We start from the raw sequence: 21,809 nt of genomic DNA, 5'->3' as shown, positions 1-21,809 counted from the left end.
GCATTGCATTATATGTTTGTTTGTTCTTACTAGCACATTATTGGAGATATGGAGGGACAACTGATATTTATGTCATTTTATGCAAGTAGCCTATCTGCTATACTGTTATAAATACTGTATCTCACTGATTTACATTGCAAATAGAATTTCATACCTTTTGCCCATATAAATATCAGCATTTGCAGTAAATTGTATATTTTTTGCTCACTTTGAGTCTCTGAAAAAAAATGAGCAGTTTTTTCCTCCATATTCTCACTTTATCAGACACTATGAGCAATAAAAGCCTGATGGATCAAATATGATACAAAACGTAAAACACACACCAGGCCTACAGACTCATTCTTCCCACTAGTCACTCTTTTGTGACTGTCTTTCTCAGTTGGTCGCATGAGCACATGATTTGGTCACAATTTTTATTATTATTATTCTTTTATTTTTATTTTTTTTGTGCTACAACATGGGATTAATCAATGCATGCTGATGAACTTTTATAATAGTTGTATGGAAATGAAAGTGGTTAACATTCAACCCGTTCACTTTCATCAGTAGTATTATTTGTGATTTGATTTTGTGAACGGGAGTTCCTCTTTTGCTGTGTTATAAGCCAGGCTTCGGACGCTTTTTACTTTTGAATTCGCGACCTTGTTGTCACCTTTTATGAGAAAAGATAATTGTCTGTTTTGCTTACATACATCTACACATCTTTCACTTTTTAAGACTAAAACAAAATATGGATTTATTGTTATTCTTAATTAGAAAGCACATGAACGATAAAACAGTAGGATACAATGACAAACTAGCTTACAAAACGTTTATTAACAAAAACAAATAAGATGAGGCATGGCATACATCACATGCTGTATTATATACAGACTAATAAATTACAGAAAGTTTAAAAAAAACAATAAACAAAAAAAAAAAAAAAAAAAGAGAGCCTCAGTAGTGTAATATGAGGTAAACAGCAAAGATAACAAGCTTTTCAAAATGAAAACAAAAAGAAAAGTAAAACACACCAGTTCAATTTAGTCACACAGGCAGAAAAAATGGTCGCAGTTTGAAGCCTGCACATGCACACCTTTTACATGACTTTATTGTTGCTTTTTTGTTGCATCATTTTAACCACTCAGTGAAAGTGAAAGGTGACTGTCATTCTGCTTGACATCGTCTGTGATCCACAGAAGAAATAAAGTCTGACATGAGTAAATTATGAAGCTTTCATTTTTTAGTAGAACAGTAGCTTTAGTGTTTTTGTAATTGCTATAACACGTGGCCTCAAGTAGCTTATTGCTGTATTAAACACAAATACAACATCTTCACTAGAGCTCTAATATTAAGATAACAAATGCATCTCATTACCACAGCAGAGGGCCAAAGATCACACATTTACAAATATCTACACACACACACACACACACACACACACACACACACACACACACACACACACACACACACACAAACTCTTGATCTGACTCATTAAAAAGCACCAGTCACACGCATTTCTGCTGCACGGCCTCGCTACAAATCCTGCATTTAATAAAGCAGCACAGTCCTCACGTTTCAAACACACACCTGCCCAATTACCACCTGAAATGACCGAATGTCTTCAGACCCCATTAGGCTGTGAAACTAGATATGTAGACGCTAACAAGGATGACATCACCGGACCCAATTATAGCATCCATCACAATGCAACGGATTTAAGAAAACAACACAAGCCTGAGAGAATGAAACACTAATTGCTGTCTTAATTCAGTTTAATTTAATGCCCCATTGAAATGTAGTTTTATTTTTATTTAGTATCTATTTGATAAATAGTATAGTCTTTTGAATTTAGGTGAGTTTGTGTGTTTTACATGAGAGTTGTTGTCATGATGTGCACACATGCTTTATTAGTGGTGTTTTTCTCTTGTGTATCTCCCTCAAATGAGACCATAGTAGTTCAAACAGAACCATATGAGGTGCTCGGTCTCATTTGCAATGTGTGTGTGTGTGGGTACAGATGAATGTGTTAGTCTGCAGAAAGATGAACAGGCTTAGAAGCTAGTAAGAGAGTTAATAATGCAGAAAAACAGAAACTGTGTCTCTGTCTCAACAACAACAAAAAGCAGCGTTATTGTTTCTAATGAGAGCTCTTGGGAAAACCCCGCCCACCACTTTCTGTGTGCTGATTGGTTTACACGTGGCACAGACACTTAAAAGCGCTCATCATCATGAACAACAACAGCACCACAATATTAAAAAATATAGTACTATATAGTACTATAACTATACTAGTACAAACTATAGTGCATACATGTAGTTTATAATGTGTGAGCTATTCTCTACATCCATTATCTACCTTCCCTATTAACTTTACTCACAACATCTGTGAACAAACACCCTAAAAAAGAACAAAAACTCCAAAAAAATGGCCATGACCCATATATGGAGATACACAACTATTTATCTAGTTTCGATTAAATTATATTGCTTGAATTTTGTTTGTCTTAACTTTTGTCAGTCTAGCAGTACAAGGTAAACCAGGGTAATTATTTTTATTATTGTTGTAAATAAAACTAAAATAATAATAATAATAATAATAATAATAATAATAAAAACACTTTCTTTGCTTTTAAAACAAACATTTCCTGAAATAAAATAAAAAAAATTTGCCAAGGTACTATAATGACAAAATCAAAATAAACTAAATGCCCCAAAACTCCAAAAATGTTAACTAAAATTAAAATATAAAAAATGTAATCTTATTTAAAATATTACTAAAATCTATAATGATGTATTAATGATACTAGAATAAAACTGGAGGAAGAATGCACAAAATGCTGTATTTAAAAAAAAAAAAAAATATCCAGTATTTTATAATTTTTTATTTATTTTATTTATTTATCTCTTCATTAGATGGGTCCCCCCTTGCATATCGGATAGTAAAGACACTGCCTTTAACATGTTAGTGCCATTATCTGACGTCACTGAGTAAACTTGCCGTAATTCAACATTATATTCTTGCAATACATCCTTCACAACGGATAAAATGTATTCGGCTGTGTGTCGTTCAGTTAGCTCTCTCACGGCCAAAGTGTACAACACAATTTTTTCTCCGTCAGTGTTCAGTACTGTACATTTACGCTGAGAACAGATCAGTCTCTGCATGTAGCTGAATCCATTTTAAGCATTAGTAGCCTTCCCTTTTACTCATTCTTGAGCTTTTCCCTTCCCACCTCAGCAACACTTGACACTGTATCACGGATATTTAAGGAGTTGATGGTGAAATCATTTGCACTGGCTTGTCACTTGTATTGGCTCGATAATTTTTCTGAAGCCAGTGTCTTCCATTAATGTAAATGGTTTCCCGTTGACAGTTACTAGCTCTATGAATGCATCTTTTAGAACAGGGGTTTTCAAACTGGGGATAATTTGCTATACTGTATTTTCCGGACTGCTTTTGAATCTTTTGAAATGTGCTATGATTTATATTCCAAAGTGACTTATATAATGCATTAAATGTCAAATCACCAAAGTGTAAAAACTTAAAAGTGGGCACTTCAATGTTTATATAGGCAAGCTAAATGTATTTATCATGTCTGTTTGACAATTGTAGACAGTATCGCAGAGTTTTTCTTCATTTTAGGAAGTGGTTCACATAGGCCAAGACAGCAAGCGCATTTTGTTTGTTTTCTTTATTTTGTCATTTTCTTTATTTTGTCATTCTGAAGGTACACAAATAAAAATAGACCGTTTTGAATGATGTCTTGCTCTTATCTGACGGATATCACATTTTTCCGCTGATATAAGGAATCCAAATGTTCGCGCTGGTGCTTCCCGTGCGCACACAACATATCAGTTCTAGCATTGCAACTTTACATCACAGCTTCATCATTGGCAAACTAAATGAGACAACTAAACCAACAAAAGGTATTTGGTGCCTCAATTTAACTCAAAATTTATCTTGCGAAGTGAAATGCATGCAATTACCAACCATGCCATGGTGTTTTCTTCCCAAACACTTTTTGCATATATGTGAAGAATGCTGTTAGTAGATATTCGGACATGAGAGAAGTACAAAGCCTTCTTCAATAATAAGTAGCCTAATAGTTTAGCAACCAAATGTTAGACTGCTTAATGATCCACTCATAGAAATGATTCATTTGGAATGAGAGGTTTGTGAGCCCACTATGTGGTTAAGTTTAACAACATAGTGGGCTAGTAAGTAGTATGTTTCTGCTGGTGAGTGCAAAAAACAAGCATTTATTTTTATTTTTTTTATATAAAACACATTTTCACTGCTGTTTACACAAGTAAAGCCAAAAACTGCTAAGTTATCATACACATGCGCAACAAATGCTTAACATATTTAAACATTCTCATTACTCAGTAATTCATTATACTGGGTGTTAGTTTTTTCTAGAGTAGGCTATACTCTGATCGATGGTGCATTTGATGAATTCATTACACAAAATGTATCTTGCGAAGTGAAATGCATGCAATTACCAACCAAATAATACACACATTCTTTCTATGAGGGTTGCGCTTCACTAAATAAAATGATTTAATAAATACCTGTTTACAAAAAGCACTTATTCGCACGTACACAGGACAAAGTATGAGTTGCACGTAATATCTGAGGGAGCACAGAGCCATAATCACTATATATATAATGGAGAGCAAGCCCGCTGTAAGCCGAGAGATTCGTGCTGGCGCCCTCCCGTTAAACAATAGTGCACTCTCGACATTTTCTATTAAAATAATGCCAAAAACTGCCTCAAATGAACTATAAATACAGGAATAAAGTTGTAAAAGCTGCAATCCATTTCTTATTGGTTAAAATGAATGAAGATCTTGTGTTTTTCATGAGCACCCACGGGATCGGCGTCTATGGCATTTAAAATAAATGTTGTTTGTGATCAGCACTATAATTAATTAATTATAAAAAAAAATTGATTATATACATATTCATGTTTTTTGTTCTGTATGAATGCCACGAAATGGGAGAAAGCCCGTCCATCAGTCTGCAAGTAACGACTCACTGACGAGGGAGAAAGCCCGTCCATCAGTCTGCAAGTAACGGTAAGACTTTCAATTCCATGCATGAACCGGTTCATTCTGTGAATCCGGGAGACATACGGTCAGGCCGATTATGAATGTCATTTGAGCTCAGTCAGTGTTTTCAGTCGGCGTTCAAAGTCTTTTGGTGTGCGGTGTCTAAAGAATTTAAGACCAGCAGCTGCCAATCATCCTCACAAAGATTAGCCAGTTTTTTTATATAGGCCTAAATAAATTGTGACTGATGCTGGCGATTAACTGCACCTGTTTCCTTGTTTGTACACCATTTAAATAACAAATTGAAAAATAATAATAATAATAAAAAAAAAATAACAAACATGACATTTCTGAATAAAATTATTTTATACACTTTAGTTATATCTAATTTGGCATTTTCAATTAATGTAGGCCTGTTACATTCTTCAGACCAATACACATAATCAAATTAATAAAATACTTAAATTAATAAAACAATAATACAACCATACAATAACCACAAAGTTCACAAACTCAAAAACCACAAAACTGACACGCTGCGAGGTAAAGATTAGGCTAGCTTACTCCTCATTAATTTTTTTTTTAAAAAGGTCTTTCAAAACAGGTTTATTAATTATAGGCCTATAATTAAAATGATTAACACTACAATCATAAAAAAAAAAAAAAAATGTTTCAAGCACCGACTATTTTAAAAAGAAAACAGTTTTACACAAAATACATTTCTTCTCTCTTTAATTATTTATTTTTAACAGTCATTTATTATTTTTTTGCACTAGCCTATATGTTCGGGCCACAAGAGAAATATTAAGGGAGTAAATTAAAACATTTAGCTAAAATAAAAACAATTATAATCATATTAAGTAGATTTGTCTTTCGTCGTCTCTGTGCGCTTTTAATGCAGTGTCAGATGCCGAAACGGCGTCAGTTTTTACCTTCACTTTCTAGTGAATGGACTGAGATTAAGCAGTTCACCACATAATTCTTGCGCAAAGTTTGCACGTTGCTTGTGTGATATCCATTGGCTTGCCTTCCTGTTTTAAAACAAATATTTACAATATTGCAACATAACCGCCCCCACCCTTGAGTTCGCGGTTGGGGGAAGCAGATTTGCGCTATGGCACTGGACTCTGTCCGTTAGTTAGCCTAGTGCCCACTCACTTTGCCCAGGCCTGCCCAAAAATAAAATTCGGGCTACGCCACTGATTTGGAGTGAGTGGAAGTAAAATTCATGTTAGTGTTTATAATGTTTTTTTTCACCTAATATTTGTTTTATTTAGACCTATTCAGTGTTTAAATTATTTCTGAATGTAATATGTGATTTACACACTGATGCAACTTATGTTTTGTTTTGATTTCCTCCCCTGACCTGGTGCAAGTTTCCGGAAAATATGGTAAATTGAATTATATTATGCTCTAGTACTAGTGTGTTACTGTGTTACTACAGTAGCTACTGTGTTCTTGTGGCTCAGTGGTAGAACACAAAAGGTTGTGAGTTCAATTCCCAGGGAACACACATACTGATAAAAAAAAAAGATGTATAGCCTAAATGCACTGTAAGTCGCTTTGGATAAAATTGTCTGCTAAATGCATAAATGTAAATGGAGTATTAAAAAGTACATATACAATATTGACCATTTGCACCAATAAAACATTCATATTATGTTCATTCCTCCTACCTACATTAAACTTTAGCCTTAAACGCTGTTGTAATTATGAGGGGGTCCTTGGAAAGCCCATTTTAGATCATTAGGATTCATTTGGATGTGTAGGCCTGTTGTCTTTGGCTTTTTCACTATGACCACATCCAGAGTTGTTTGTCTATCTGCTGGTCTTTTATTGCTGGTTGAATCAACACACTCTGCTGAATGTCTACACTGAATATGCCTCTGCAAGCTACCTCCGTGATTCCCGGCTATTTCTTGGAGACAGACTGGTTAGATAACTTGTCATAGGAGAAAGACTGATGAAAAGGATTGTCTTGGTGGCGACCAATCTAAAAAAAAGTAATTGACAGTGGTATAAGCTTATTATAGGTCTAGGACTTTTTTAAGTTTTAAAAATTAGCTCACTCACATTAATAACAGAAGAGTATCAAAAAATATATACAATTTGCATTAGTTCATAAGGCTAATCTTCACGTTTCTAAGCATGTTTTAACTTAAACATGCCTCTGAACATTTGATGGGTAGCCAACATTGTGGTTATTTAAGACAAATCTTATCGGGCCAGATAGATGGACTGTCTATGACTGCTGGGCGCAGTGTGCAGGCATTTCATTCACGCTTGAGGTGTAAGCATCACATGCTCTACTATTCAATTCATGATTGGCCACTGCCAAATTAAAATATTAAAGAGAACGATAAAATAACGTTTTAACTGGTAAATGGTCATTTCAAATAAGCGTTTTTTTTATTTTTTATTATTATTATTATTATTCAGAACAATTAAAATTTATTTAGTTTTCATTTCTGTTTTTGTTCCTGTGAAAATTCCGGTTTTCTATTTCTTTCCTTGAACCGGGTTCAGAGCCCTGATATATATATAATCTGTATAATATATTTATATATATATATATTTATATATAATATATTTATATAATCTGATTATATATACAGTGTGTGTGTGTGTGTATATGTATGTATATGTATGTATTTAATCTGATTATATATACGAATATATAATAGTTTTTTTTAATGATATTACAGTAACATTAAATTATTATTAGATTTAAAATTTGGGAAAAATATTAATGGACTTTATTTTATGTGTTTATATGTGAAGATACCTTATATATATATATATAATATATATATATATTATATATATATAAATATATATATATATAGCTAATATATATATATATATATATATAATTATATATACATTTAAACCAGGGGTTAACACTTGGGGAAGAATATTGTTAAGCAGAAAGTCTCTTTACATCACTTATATCTTGGCGTATCACTCAAGGTTAGTGTCAGGAGTACTGAAGATGTTGTGTGTGTTTCTTGGCTGCTATATTGTGTACTATTGGTTGGTTGTGTACCATTGGTCTACAGTTGGTTGTTTCTGTTAAACTCTGTGTAAGCCACACTTGTTTTGGCAGAATGATTATGTTTGGTTAGCAGGCGCTCCTTTGCTCTTGTCCAATCCAGACACATTAATACCTACACTACAAATGTCATGCCACTAGTGATCAGATCACCTGAGACACATGTAATTATAGTTGTAACAAGGTGTTGGTCTAATAGAATCTGGTTCAGATGAATCCTGGTTGCTGTTGGACTGGGATGTTTCCTCACATTGAGGTTTGTGTGGTTTGTGTTACACCGTGATGCACTAAAAGCTATCTTGTGTTCGTTGTGGATAGATATAGTGCTTCTTAACGGAAACATAACAGCCTGGTTAGAATGTGAGGAGGACATTACTGCTGCGCTATTTAAAATGATTATATGACCAGATATTTACAGAGAGAAAAAGCTGTTTTCTTTCTCTTTATCTTCTTCATGTTGGTTCATCTTCAGCTGTAATAAGGGTTGGGTACCTTTCACTTAATAATCAATTACAACTAAAATAAATTCCCGGTACCCAACGGTACCTTTTTTTGGTACTTTACCCTCTGTGTAATAACAAAAACATTTATTTCAGTAAAAAAAAAAAAGGTCCAACCCTCTTAATTTCAGCATTTTTATTTATTTATTTTTAAATATTACACACTAGACAATAGGGTTGGGTACCGTTCACATTTTAATCAGTAAGGTACTGGAATCGGTACCTGAATTTCGATGCCCCTACACAAAACAAAAAGCTTTTTTTACTAACAAAAAAACTTACTTAATAATTTCATCACAAAAAAAACATTTATTTTAGTGAAAAAATAAGTCCAAAAGTCTCAATTTTAACATTTTGAACAATAGGGCCCTACAAACCCCCATCCCCCCAGAAATATTAGTTTTCATTTTTCAGAAAATCAAATGAAGGCATTAAACGTTTATTTTAAATCAAATGAAAATTAAACCCTTTTATTTTTTGGCAAACAAACTGAGTCTTACTGTTGAAATTAATACATGGAAGAAAAATAGTGTGAATATTCCTTTAAAAAAAAATTTTAATAGGCTAATAATTGTATATTTTTTTTTCTTGTAAATTAAGTGATTAATCTGGTTGTAATATTTATTTTGATTATTTAATTGTTTTATTTAAATTTGATAGAAAATTTAATATGTAAAGCTGTACATTATACTGTACAAAAGTAATACAAGAGTAAAATATTTCTGTTACATGTTAAATCATCCTTTTATTTTGACAGGTTGCCATGAAGTTCCTGTGTGTGTACAGTATGATGATGCTAGTTTCCTCAAATGAAATGGTAAAATTCTTGCGAAGTGACTCTTCCACAGCAGCTCTGGAGATTAAGTTTTTGTGTTCATGCCGTCATATAGTAAGATGCAGAGGCCCAAAATCACCGTGAGCATCACGCGTGCTTCAGTATTAAAACTGCGTTTCCACCATTCATACATACAGAGGCAAGCGGAACATGCAGGATTCAGAGTTAAACCATCTTTTTGCATTTTAATATTCACAGAAACTAGTTCATATCGCAATTCGAATGAAGTGGCAGACCTAATTATTTTGATTTATTTATCCAAAAATTGATGAATTCCATGGCATTCCCCGCTATAGAGTAAATTATGTTTTTATAAATGTACTCCGTGATCCCATCCGTGTTTTCGCAAAAACCATATGGCCCTAGAAATGTAACCACACTTCAGAACATTTTGTCTTGTCCTGCGTGTTGTTTGAACGAGTTGCAGGGGTGACATCAAGTCACAGGGTCTCTCTTTCTCTCTCTGTAGCATATGCGCCTTTTGTCCATTGTTAGATGCTTGTTTAATGATGCTATGGCATAGGGCTGTGTGATTAATCGAAATCGTAATAAAATCACGATTTGAGCTTGTGCGATTTCTAAATCGCTTTATAGCACGATTTTCCGCGGTTCTGACCTCCCGCAGTATGCTCTCCGATCCAATCAGAATGCAGCGCACCTAAGTGTGAGAACAGAACCGGGCCGGGCATATGCCTAACCTCCAGGTTTCACACACTCTGTCTGTGATGCGTATTTTTTTCTGAGCCCATGTTAATGGATCAGAGCGTTCACACTGCACACGGTAAAAGATGCACAACAGGAAAAGGTAAAATCGAGATGTGCGGAACAAGAATGAATATCTAGGGCATGAGCATAGAGAGAGTGTGAGGAAAAGACATGTTTTAATGCGCGCACTCTCTCTGGGAGGAGCAGCGTGTATCTGAGCATGCGCATCTGGTTTTGTGACAAAGCAAAGGAAATCTGCGTGCAAGCGGAGAGATGAGTGGCGGGCGTTATTTTAATGTGCTTTCGCGTCTGCCATAACGCGCTCTCGCTGCTGCTTCTGCACAGCATACACATACTGTGCACTGCAGACGGAGTACGTGTGAACCTTGGGCAATAAATATATTTCAGCACCTGAGGCACTGCTACAATGAGCTCTATGAACCAATGCATGGAAAAAAAAAAAAAAAAAAAGCCCTGGACAAGGGTTTTATTTTATTTCATTTTATTTTATTTATTTTTTACCATATGTCTAGACATTTTGTTTGACATCTTTACTTAGTAATTATGTTGACTTATGTCTGTTCTAGAGGCATTTTACAACTTTTTGATAAAGCTCTCATTGGTTTTCTTTTGGAAATATTTTTCCAAATTTATACTGAATGCATTTATGACTGTAAAGCATGTCTGTGTGTGTCAAAAATCGTGATTAAAATCGAAATCGCAAAATTGATCTAAAAAATCGTGATAGGTTTTTTTTTTCCATATCGCACAGCCCTACTATGGCATGACATGGCATAAGCAAAAATGTATGTAAGCCAAAATTTTAAAAAAAAAGAGCTTTAAAAGTATTATGCATAGGCTAACATTTTTTCACACCAGGGGCATAGCCATCATTTCAGAAGTGACAGAAATGTCAAATACAATAATTTTATGTATGTATGTATTATTATTATTATTATTATTATTATTATTATTTACAAGGAATTATTTTCTTATCTGTTACTTTGAATTTGCTATAAGAAATCAAATACACTGCTGGACAATAATCAATCATTTGTACTCTATTTTATTTTGTTTTTTATATAAACAATTATTTAAATTTTCTGCACAGAATAAGGTGGAAAATATACTTTATAGATTCTGTACTGTAATGATATGTCAGTTAGCACTGCATCATTCATAAATGTTATTTATTTATTGTGTTTTTGTCTCAACGTTTCATCAGTTATTCAGCTTAGCTGCAGATATAGCCTGGCACGTCTTAAGTTCTATGAGCGCAAGATCACTTCTCTTTCAGTGTGAAAACTTATTTATCTCATTTTCACTAAATAAAATGCTGTAGTATTTAACTTTTCCTCTCCATCTGTGAATGATGATTCTAAAGAAAATGCGCCCGATGTCTGTTTGCTAAAGCAACGAACGCTACTTTTATGAATCTGATTGTCAGATAAACCTTGCGCTCTTATTTCAAGGTTGTTGTTAATGATGCGGTTATTTTAACAGTTTCCTTCGTACATTCGTTTCAACAACATTGTTAAAACAGATTTATCATTCAATGGAACTGTGCATATGCTTTAGACACTTACATTTCTGCTCCGTTCATGCAATATATATGCAGCTTTCGACTGCTCAGGCAGCGTCGTCGGTAAGATGCCGAGAGCCATTGAAAAACTACAGAAAAGTAAAACTACTTCACTTTAGCATTACTGGCCACGAGTCCTAATGAGAGATCACACATCAGCTGCTCATGTGTCAGAGATGAACGGAGCGCGAGTGCAATCCTGTGACAGTCACAAGTGGTAAATAGTGGAGCACGTGAAGGAGAGATGCGAGGGCACGAACACTGTTCAAGGTCTCCATTAATTTGTGCTTGTAGTAATTTAATGTGTATATATTTTGAAAGCATTGAATAGCTATAGAAATCATGATTCATTCGATTCTTACCGTTTAAAATGTATTACTGTCCGAAATCGGCGATTCACGATTAAAAAAATGTTTCAAGGTTTGTAATTGATGCATCGATAAAACGAGTGAATCGTTACACCCCTAGTCAGTACCCTGAAAAGTACAGAGTTCATTAACCAACCCTAGCTGTGATGCATCATGTGTCCTGCAAAGCAGGAAACACACAAACGATCGATTCTCTCACAAAGACGATCGTTTATATGCACTTCAGCGTCCTATTAATGGATCTGTTCAGTCTCTCCTTTTCTCATCTATCCTCAATTGTATCCAGTCTCTTCTCTTTTTATATTCTCTAGTTTAGTCTCTCATTGTCTCCTCTCTAAGGTCCTTCAGGTTTCTATCCACGTGTGTTTGAGTGTGTGTATGAGTGATCTTTGGCCCTTTGTTGAGGTAATGAGAAGCAGGTGTTGTTATCCTGATATCAGATGTCATATCAATGTTTCATAGCAGATACTTCTCTGGTAATTCCTGCCTGATGTGTTCAGAAGCTCTTAGATGAATTGAAACACACACACACACACACAACCAGCCACACACACACACACACACACACAAACACACACACACACACATGCACATTTGTTTTCCTGTCATGGTTGGGGCTTTATGTGACTTTCTGTCCTCTAAACCCATACAAACATTGCTGCATTCATACATTTTCCTTATTTACACTACCGCTCAAAGGGTTGAATCATTACAATTTTTAATGCTTTCTTCTGCCCATCAAGGCTGCATTTATTTGATAAAAAAAACACAGTAAAATTGTGAAATATTATTACAATTTTAAATAACAGATTTCTAATTGAATATATTGTGATCAAAGCTGAATTTTCAGCATCATTACTCCAGTCTTCAGTGTCACATGATCCTTCAGAAATCATTCTAATGTTGTAATAATAATTGCTGCTCAAGAAACATTTCTTCTTATTATTATAAATAGTTGTGCTTCTTCATATTTTTGTGGAAACTGTGATACATTTTATTTTTCAGGATTCTTAGATGAAATAAAATATTCAAAATAACAGCATTTATTTGAAATACAAATCATAATATTATAAATGTATTTACTTTTGATCATTTAGTTTGCAGGAAGTTTGGGGTTAGAACAATTGAGCAAGGATGCATTAAAATTGAGCAAAAGTGACAGTGAAGACATTTATAATGTTACCCAACAGTAACAATTTTGCAATTTGTAACATTTGGCATTTGCAAAATTCCATTAATTAAAAAAAAAAAAAAAAAAAAAAAAAACATCACTGTTTCTACAAAAATATGAAGCAGCATAACTTTTTCAACATATATATTAATTAAAAAAAATAATAATAATGAGCAGCTATATGCATAAATGTTGAATTTCACTTCATTTTTTCAGAAAAAAAAAGATTCTATTTTTTGCCAAGTCGTGCAGACCAAACACACACACGCCCGCGCATACACTCACGCACACACACTCACGTACACACAGTCTCACATGTAGAACAGTAAATGAATGAGATTTAGTCAAGGCTACAATAGGAACCTTTTCCACACCTTATTCTCTCCAGCACACACAGAAACGTATTGATGAGAGTCAGATCTACAGAAATCTCTAGTGTGTGTGTGTGTGTGTGTGATTGTGAAAGTGAAGTGTGTGTTCGCTGGAGGAGCAGATAAGAGTTCTTCTGTCTGATTGGCTCTGTGCAGATATGGAGACCAAAGACTGCAGCCTGCCACCAGCAGCTCCGATCCAGCTTCTCCAGCTTTGTTCTGTTAAATGATAGTTCATCCAGAAATGAACATTCTGTCATCATTTACTCACCCTCATGTCATTCCAAACCTGCACGACTTTCTTTCTTCTGGCGAACACAAAAGCAGATCAGAGGCCGAATGTCCAGAGTGCTGTATTATATGAAAGCGTATGGTACTGTCGAGCTGCAACAATGACAAAAAAGCACCATTAACAGCAGTCCATATGGCACGTGTGCTTCTTCTGAAGCCATATGATAGCTTTGTAGTCATGAGAAATACTTTTATGGTGCTTTTTGTTATTTTTGGAGCTTGACAGCACAATGTCATTAGAAAAGTACAATGTGCATTATTCAGCTAAACAACTTCTTTTGTTTTTCACTGAAGAGAGAAGGTTGTGCAGGTTTGGGATGGCGTGAGGTGGATAAATGATAACAAGACTAACCTCTTAACTCTAGTATTCAAGTCAAACTCAGTTGGAGTTTGTTGCACAGTCGTTTAAATGGCTTAATGAGTTGAATGATCAGTTGGTGTCAGGAGTCTGGAGGAGAGGCCGCTCCAGCTCTGATGAATTTGGCTAATTTCAGTATCAGCTGGTCATTAAAGAGCTGTAATGAGTAGAAAGTGGAGCGTGTTACAGGTCACACTGACCGCTTATCTGGACAGATCAAGACTCAGCAGCAGATGTCAGGAAAAATGGCTGTGCCTACTGCAGGTCAAACACATTTTAAGTTTAATTGATTAATCACAATCAAAAACAGAGTTTGGAATAATTAAGACTGAAAAGGAGTTTCTTCTGCTCACCAAATCTGCATTTATTTGATGAAAAAAATACAGTAAAAGTAGTAATAATTTGAAATATTATTTCAATTTAAATAAGTCTTATTTGAATATATTGTAAAGTGTTATTTATTCCTGTGATGTAAAGCTGAATTTTCAGCATCATTTCAGTCTTCAGTGTCACATGATCATTCAGAAATCATTCTAATATGCCGATTTGCTGCTCAAGAAACATTTCTGATTATTATAAATGTTGTACTGCTTCATATTTATATATATTAATGGAAACAGTGATACATTACCATTCAAAATTTGGGAAAAAAATACTTTTACTCATCAAGGATGCATTAAACTGATGAAAAGTGACAGTAAAAACGTTTCAAATAAATGCTGTTTTTTGAACTGACTATTTATCTAAGAATCTTGAAAAATAAAATGAATAATGGTTCTCACAAAGATATGAAGCAGCACAGCTGTTTTGACAGTGATAATAATCAGAAATGTTTTCTTGAGCAGCAAATCAACATAATTAGAATGATTTCTGAAGGCTCATGTGACACTGAAGACTGGAGTAATGATTCTGAATAAGATATATAGACTTCTTTATATATTCACATTCCTGTTGTTAATCTGATGGAGATAAAATATTACTAACAAATTTACAGCAAGTTTGGAAGGTGACGTTTCACAAGACTGATATGCACACTTTTTCTGTTTTTATTTTGTTTTGTTTTTAATGTAAATAATCCACATTCTGTGCAGTGTTGACAGTACTGCACTCGTATTGCTAGCTGAAAGAATGTATAAAATGTACAAAATGTAGATTTGAACAAAATATTGCAAAATCATACTGCCGTGGCAGGTGAGGCAGAAATGTAATTTTGCACCCAGCACTTACAGACACACACACATCTCTTCTCTGGAGGATTTGAGCTAAACGCTGCCCATCAGACACCAGAAGAATCCTGAGTGCCCAACTCTCTGCCAGGTGTCCATGGCAACGTCAGAGTTTTTCCCATCTCCGCAGAGACCTGCGGAAAAATGACAGATTCTGAGCCGAACGAGAGAGACAGAGAGAGACAAAGCTGATGAATCAGTGTCAGAGATCCATCTGCTGATTATTCACTATGACTCTGAGCAGAATAAACTAATAAACAGCTCAGGTGTGTAGTGTGACAACCTGACCATCACTCGCTCACCTGTGATTTCATTCATTACGTTATGTTGTTTGCATTCTTTTTAATGCTTATTTCGAAGCATTACATTTGCTGATTACGTTTTAATTATATACATTAATTGGAGTCATGTTTGCCATCACCTGATGTGAATAGGTAATGTTCATTGCTTACGCAGCCATGCTTTTACTACATTTTGCTGCAACAAAATATATATGCATAAAAAAATAATAATAATAATAATAAATTGGGTGTATGTTGTTTTTAAAGCTTGTTTTTAAACAGACTTGGTGTTCAGATGTGATCAAAGGTTGAGAAACACTGTAATAATAAGGGAATTCATAAGTTTGGGCATTTAAAAAAGGAAATGTATACTTTTATTCATCAAGCACACATTAAAGTGACAGTGAAGGTGTTTATGATGTAAACAAGATTTCTATTTCAAATACTATTCTTTTGAACATTAAAGAATCCAGAAAAAAAAAAATGGTTTCTTCATGGTTTCTACAAAAATATGAAGCAGCAAAACTGTTTTCTGTTTACTGTATACAATAATCTAAATGTTTCTTGAGCAGCAAATCATCATATTTGAATGATTTCTGAAGGATCACGTGACACTGAAGACTGGAGTAATGATACTGAAAATTCAGCTTTGATCACAGGAATAAAATTATATTTTACAGTGTATTCACCTAGAATATAGTTTTTTTTTGTTTTTTTTTTATAATAAGATTGAACTATTTAAAAGTATTTTTGATTAAAAATAAATGCAGCCTTGGTGAACAGAAGAGGCTTTCAAAAACATTAAAAATCTTACTGACTTTTGAATGGAAGTGTAAATGCAGTTTTTTTGTGATTAATTAACTTGGTTACCTGGCGGTCCTTATGATTATGCAACACTGACAAACTGACCATCTCTTGCTCTGTCTGTGTGGAATACAGTATGAAGAAGCAGTGCTGCTCGCCGCGTCTGGTCTGTGTTAATGTAGCGACACCATTAATGCTTTATCGGACGTCTCGGTGTGTCCCAGTGTCCTGACTCTCTCAGAACAGCCAATAAGAACATCCCTGGAGATAAGACACGGCCATTATTCCAGCTTTCATTTTTACCTGTATTTACGTCCGGGCTCATCTCCAAGAGAGCAGAGATGAGAACGCTATTATGAGCTGCTGCTTATCGCTCTCTCCGTCCTAGAGAAAGGGAGCCTGAATTACCTTTACCATCATCACAACACGAAGTTTAACGCTTCAGTACTCGGTTGTGAGAGTGAGTGACACATCAACTGCAAGCGTGTTTAAAACCAGAGCATTCTAGTTTTGCTCTTCTGCATTTAACGGGTCTGTTCTAGTTGCGTTGCTTAGATGATTATAAAGTGAGTGCACTAATTCTGTCATGTTGAATGTTAAATACAAATTTTCTGGCTGCGCTTCTCTCTCTTCAATGGGGGTTTTAGAGTCGTTGTTGAGTAGATGCAGTAGATGTGCTGGTTAGTACTGAGATGGCATACCTTTACCCAAAAGAGTTCCGGACAGTCCCATATAGTGTGTGTGGTGTCCCGTGAGAAGTACAAAAGCAGAAAGAGCTGATTTTAAAGGAAGTGCTCTAGTTTTTGGCATTGTGTTGCTTATTCTCACCTTCAGTGATGAGAATGTGAGCTCTAGTTTCTCTAGTAGGTGTTGCGTCACCTACTCTTAGTTTATAAAGGAAATGCTCTAGTTTTGTTGAGTCACATCTAGGGCTCTGTGAGATGTTTAATTTTCCACAAATTCCATGTTGTTTTTGTTGTCTTTTGTGCTTTAATATTTACAGACACTAGTCTTTTATTTGAATAAGGGCACAGCCCAACTTTTGATTTATTTATCAAGAATTTGAAATTCCAGGACATTCCATGTTATATTTTAAATTCCATTTTTATGACTGGATTCTGCAATTCCGTTTGCTTTTTCTGCATGGAGAGCGAGTGTGAAAACAGAAAGACACTTCAGTGCAGAAACACATCTCTGACTTCTCTGAGAAACACACAGACAGACAGACAGACAGACAGACAGGTGTGTTCAGGAGTCTAGCAGCATGAATAATAGATGGCTGTGTATCAAACTCCATTAGCTTCAGTGAGCAGATGAGCCACACGCTCACGTCTCTGATGGTTAAAACGGTAACAGAGCCGTCTGCATCTCACGTGACCTCGCTGCTTATCCCTTTATCACTTTGTCTGTCTGTCTGAGTGTTTGTTAAAGTCACACATATGGCTCTCTAACCGACTGTGTAATATCATGAGGTATTATGGGACAAAATGTCCTCGACTGTCTCCTTCATTCCTCTCTCTCTGCTACATTTAATTTTCTTTCTGTCTTTTTCAATCACACTTTCCTTCTTTCTTTTGGTGTCAGAGCTTTAAAATGATTTAGAGTATGTCTCATTCGCTTCTTTTCCGTCCGTTCCCTCATTTTTTTTTTCCACAGACGTTGTTTTCATTTGCATCATTGCTCTCTTTCTCTCTCTCAGAACAACACCTCTATGTTCATGAGATTATGATCTGATAATTAGCCATCTGGATTCCATGCTGCGTGTGTGTGTGTGTGTCATTGCAGGATGTGATGCTCTGAATAATTCCATATTTAGATGAAATGACTGGCATTCATTGAGATGACATTAATAAAGGCAGATGAACAGAGATGATTCAGATCTTACACATTCACACTGGAGCTGGCTGATATATGTGGAATATTTACTATAGAGTCAGAATTATTTTACTGGCAGTTAACCAACAAAGTGATGATTGTAATGATTTTAATGCACTTATTATGTGGTTGTGAGTATGAGATCGTTAACACAGATATTTAATAACCTCTTAAAATTAAAATTAAAAATGCAGTAGACTTAAGGTCAGTTCAGTTTATTTGCATGTATCAGTTCTTTTAATGAGTCATTTGTTGTGAATTGTGAATCAGTTCTTTTAATGAATCATTGGTTGTGACGTAATGTAAATGCAGTTCACTCAAAAATAAAAATGCACTCACCCTCAGGCCATTGGTCATGAATTGTAAGTCAGTTCTTTAAGTGAATCATTGGTTTTAAATTGTAAAACACTTCTTTTATGAATCAGTTGTTGTAAGGCTCTTTTAATAAATAATTTGTCATAAATGATTTCTCTTAATCAGTAATTTGATTTGTGAATGAATAATCTTTTAATGAAGCATTTGTTGAGAACTGTAAATCAGTTTTTTTAAATAATCATTGGTTGTGAATTGTTAATCAGTTCTATTAATGAATTGTTTTCCATGAATTGTTTTTTTTAATGGATCGTTTGTTGTGAATCAACCCCTATAATGAATTATTTGTGGTGAAATATTTGTTGCAATGAATCGTTGGTCATGAACTGTTAGTCAGCCCTTATAATTAATTGTATGTCGTGAATCAGTTGTTTTAATGAATTGCTTGTCATAAATCATTTCTTTTGATGAGTCATTGGTCGTGAATCGTTAATCAGTTCTTTTAGTGAATCATCACTCGATGTTGATGCAATTCTCCATGTGACTTTCATGCTGCTGTCTGCCTATATTAGTGCAAATTAATGAACATAGTTAATTATTGTTCTTAAAATTAGTGGAAAACTAAACTATTTAGTCTGTAAATCAATGCTAGACTTTTTTGAAGTAGATTTTGACTTTTATATTTTAATTTGTATAAACATTTTGAATCAACTCAATTTTAGAGCTAACACATACATTTTCAGATATATTGAACGTTGTTAAAAATCCTAAAAAGCTATAGCACCCCACCATATAACACAGGTAACTGTATTTGTCCATCATCTGATTCGTGGGTTGTTTTCTGTTTCTCTGTTTCATTCTTGTTTTCTTTCTCTACGTCACTGACTTAAACTGCTGCTGCTGCTCTCTCTCTCTCTCTCTCCGTTTCTTGAATAATTTACACACTGCTGCATTTCCATTTCACTCAGACTTTGGCAGCTGTATGTCACCGAGACGCCAGAGAGAGACACATAGAGAGATCATTTGTCGTTGTTTTACTAATATAATTTTTTATTGTATTTTTAAGTATTTGCTAATACATAATTAGTGGCTTTGAAGTAGTGGTAAAATCTGAAAGTTTTAAATTGAAAAATGAAACCACCCATTATTGTATTTAAATTTAATTTTAATATTACTTGTTTAATCATTTTGCATTATTGCTATTCCGCCTTTTTTTTTTTTTTTTGTGAGGCTCTGCTAATGCACATGAGTTTTTGTCATGTCAGTATAGAGAGCGAGAGGAGAGCTGGAATTATTAAAGCAGAAGAGTGAAACAGAAAGTGCAAGTCAGTGAGAGGTGTTGTTTTGTTGTTGGAAGAGTTCTTAAAAACAAAAGAACAACTAGAGAGAAAAAAGTGAGCGAAAAGGTCCCATTATTTCCACATAAAACTCATCTGAAGTTTTGAGGAGTCCCACAGGTCTTTATTATATCCGTGTTGGAGCAGATTTTATCAGAGATACAGCAGAGCAGACCTGCGTGTGTTTGTGTGTTTAGGTTACTACATGCTGGATTATTATTTCAAGCATGTTTCTAGTTTATCTGATGCAATTGGAGTCTGCTGTAGTGTGTTTATGTGTGTTTATGGCATTACCATCTCATGTCTGACAACAGATGCATTTCTTTTTGTGTACTGTATGTTTGTGTCTTTAATTTATGGAGAAATGTATGGAAAATAATGTATGCAGTCTAAGTTGTCAGCGCTTCTGCTCACTGTTACATATTCAGCGTTGGTGAAACTGATTTCAAACCCTAGCTTACTCTAAAATTTAAGAAGTAGTTCACTCAAAAATTTAAATGTACTCACCCTCCGGCCATTCAAGAGGACTTTCTTTGGAGAAATTACATCACTTGCTCACCAATGGATCCTTTGCAGTGAATGGGTGCCCATAAACAGCTGATAAAAACATCACAGCATCACAGTAATCCACAAGTAATCCACAGCACTCGAGTCCATCAGTTAACATCTTTTGAAGCCAAAAGCTACGTGTTTGTAAGAAACAAATCCATCATTAAGATTTTAATCCATATTGTTGTTTTCTCCAGTGAAAACTAGTAAATTGTGTGATTTTTTTAAACAATATAATACAATACTGTGATTATTTAATTTTTTATTTATGTAACTTCTAGTGCAAGCCTAATACATAACTTTGTTTATTTCTTTCTAAAACAATATAATAATAACAATTATAATTACATTGGCCCATAATATTTACTTAAATACTATATAATAATATAATATAATATAGTTAAACACTATTAAATGATAATTAAAATTAATTAGTGAATCTTTTTATTTTATTTTTTTATAATAAACCACTTTGGGGAAAAAAATATTGTACACTCTAAAAAATATTATTTTGTTTTCACCGTAACTACACTGCGCCGCGATGGTTCTCGTGTCCGCGCTAGAGTCGTGTTCGGCGGGGAACTGCTCACAGCTGAGACCGCCATCCTGTGTTTCACTCATATCTGAAATATACTGCGACTGCCTTTATAACCTGCCCAAAAAACAGACAGTAAACGGCCCTGAGGAAGTATTTGTATTCTGTATCTTTATAAATAAAATCGTTTATTTTATGCAAAGCATCAAGCTTTTCCATCACGCGAAAAGACCACAACACTCGTTAAAGGTGATTCATACCGCACGCCATGTTGCTCTGCAGAAAATTTAACGATATACAGCACATTAACAATTTTATAGATAAAATAAAATGTATACAAACCTGTATTTTACCGACAAATGCATCAATTTGATGGCACTAAGAACTGCTCTCTCCAGAAGAGAAGCAAAATCCCCACGATAAATAACTCAACCGCTGGGTTACGTCTGACCCAAGATCTGAGTAATACAAAAACTACCCAAACATTGGGTTGTTACATTTGACCCAGGAGCTGCAAAACAACCCAAACAATGGGTTGTTACATTTGACCCAGGAGCTGCAAAACTACCCAAACATCGGGTTGTTACATTTGACCCAGGAGCTGCAAAACAACCCCAACA

General features: G+C 34.6%; 1 protein-coding gene and 1 long non-coding RNA gene across 8 annotated transcripts in view; one reads left to right on the top strand and one right to left on the bottom strand.

Moving 5' to 3' along the window:
- Nucleotides 1-21,809, top strand: part of spock1 (SPARC (osteonectin), cwcv and kazal like domains proteoglycan 1) — a 221,201-nt gene that overhangs the window by 78,519 nt on the left and 120,873 nt on the right. The gene's annotated exons all lie outside the window — the stretch shown is intronic.
- LOC122139601 lies at nucleotides 13,894-15,631 on the bottom strand. Its single transcript, XR_006156411.1, has 3 exons — nucleotides 15,498-15,631; nucleotides 14,265-14,427; nucleotides 13,894-14,005 (listed from the first exon to the last, which is right to left on the bottom strand). It is a non-coding gene; the product is annotated as an uncharacterized LOC122139601 (long non-coding RNA).

This window comes from Cyprinus carpio, chromosome B14, assembly GCF_018340385.1.
Source record: "Cyprinus carpio isolate SPL01 chromosome B14, ASM1834038v1, whole genome shotgun sequence".
NCBI lineage: Eukaryota > Metazoa > Chordata > Actinopteri > Cypriniformes > Cyprinidae > Cyprinus > Cyprinus carpio.
This window is presented reverse-complemented; position numbering and strand designations above follow the sequence as displayed.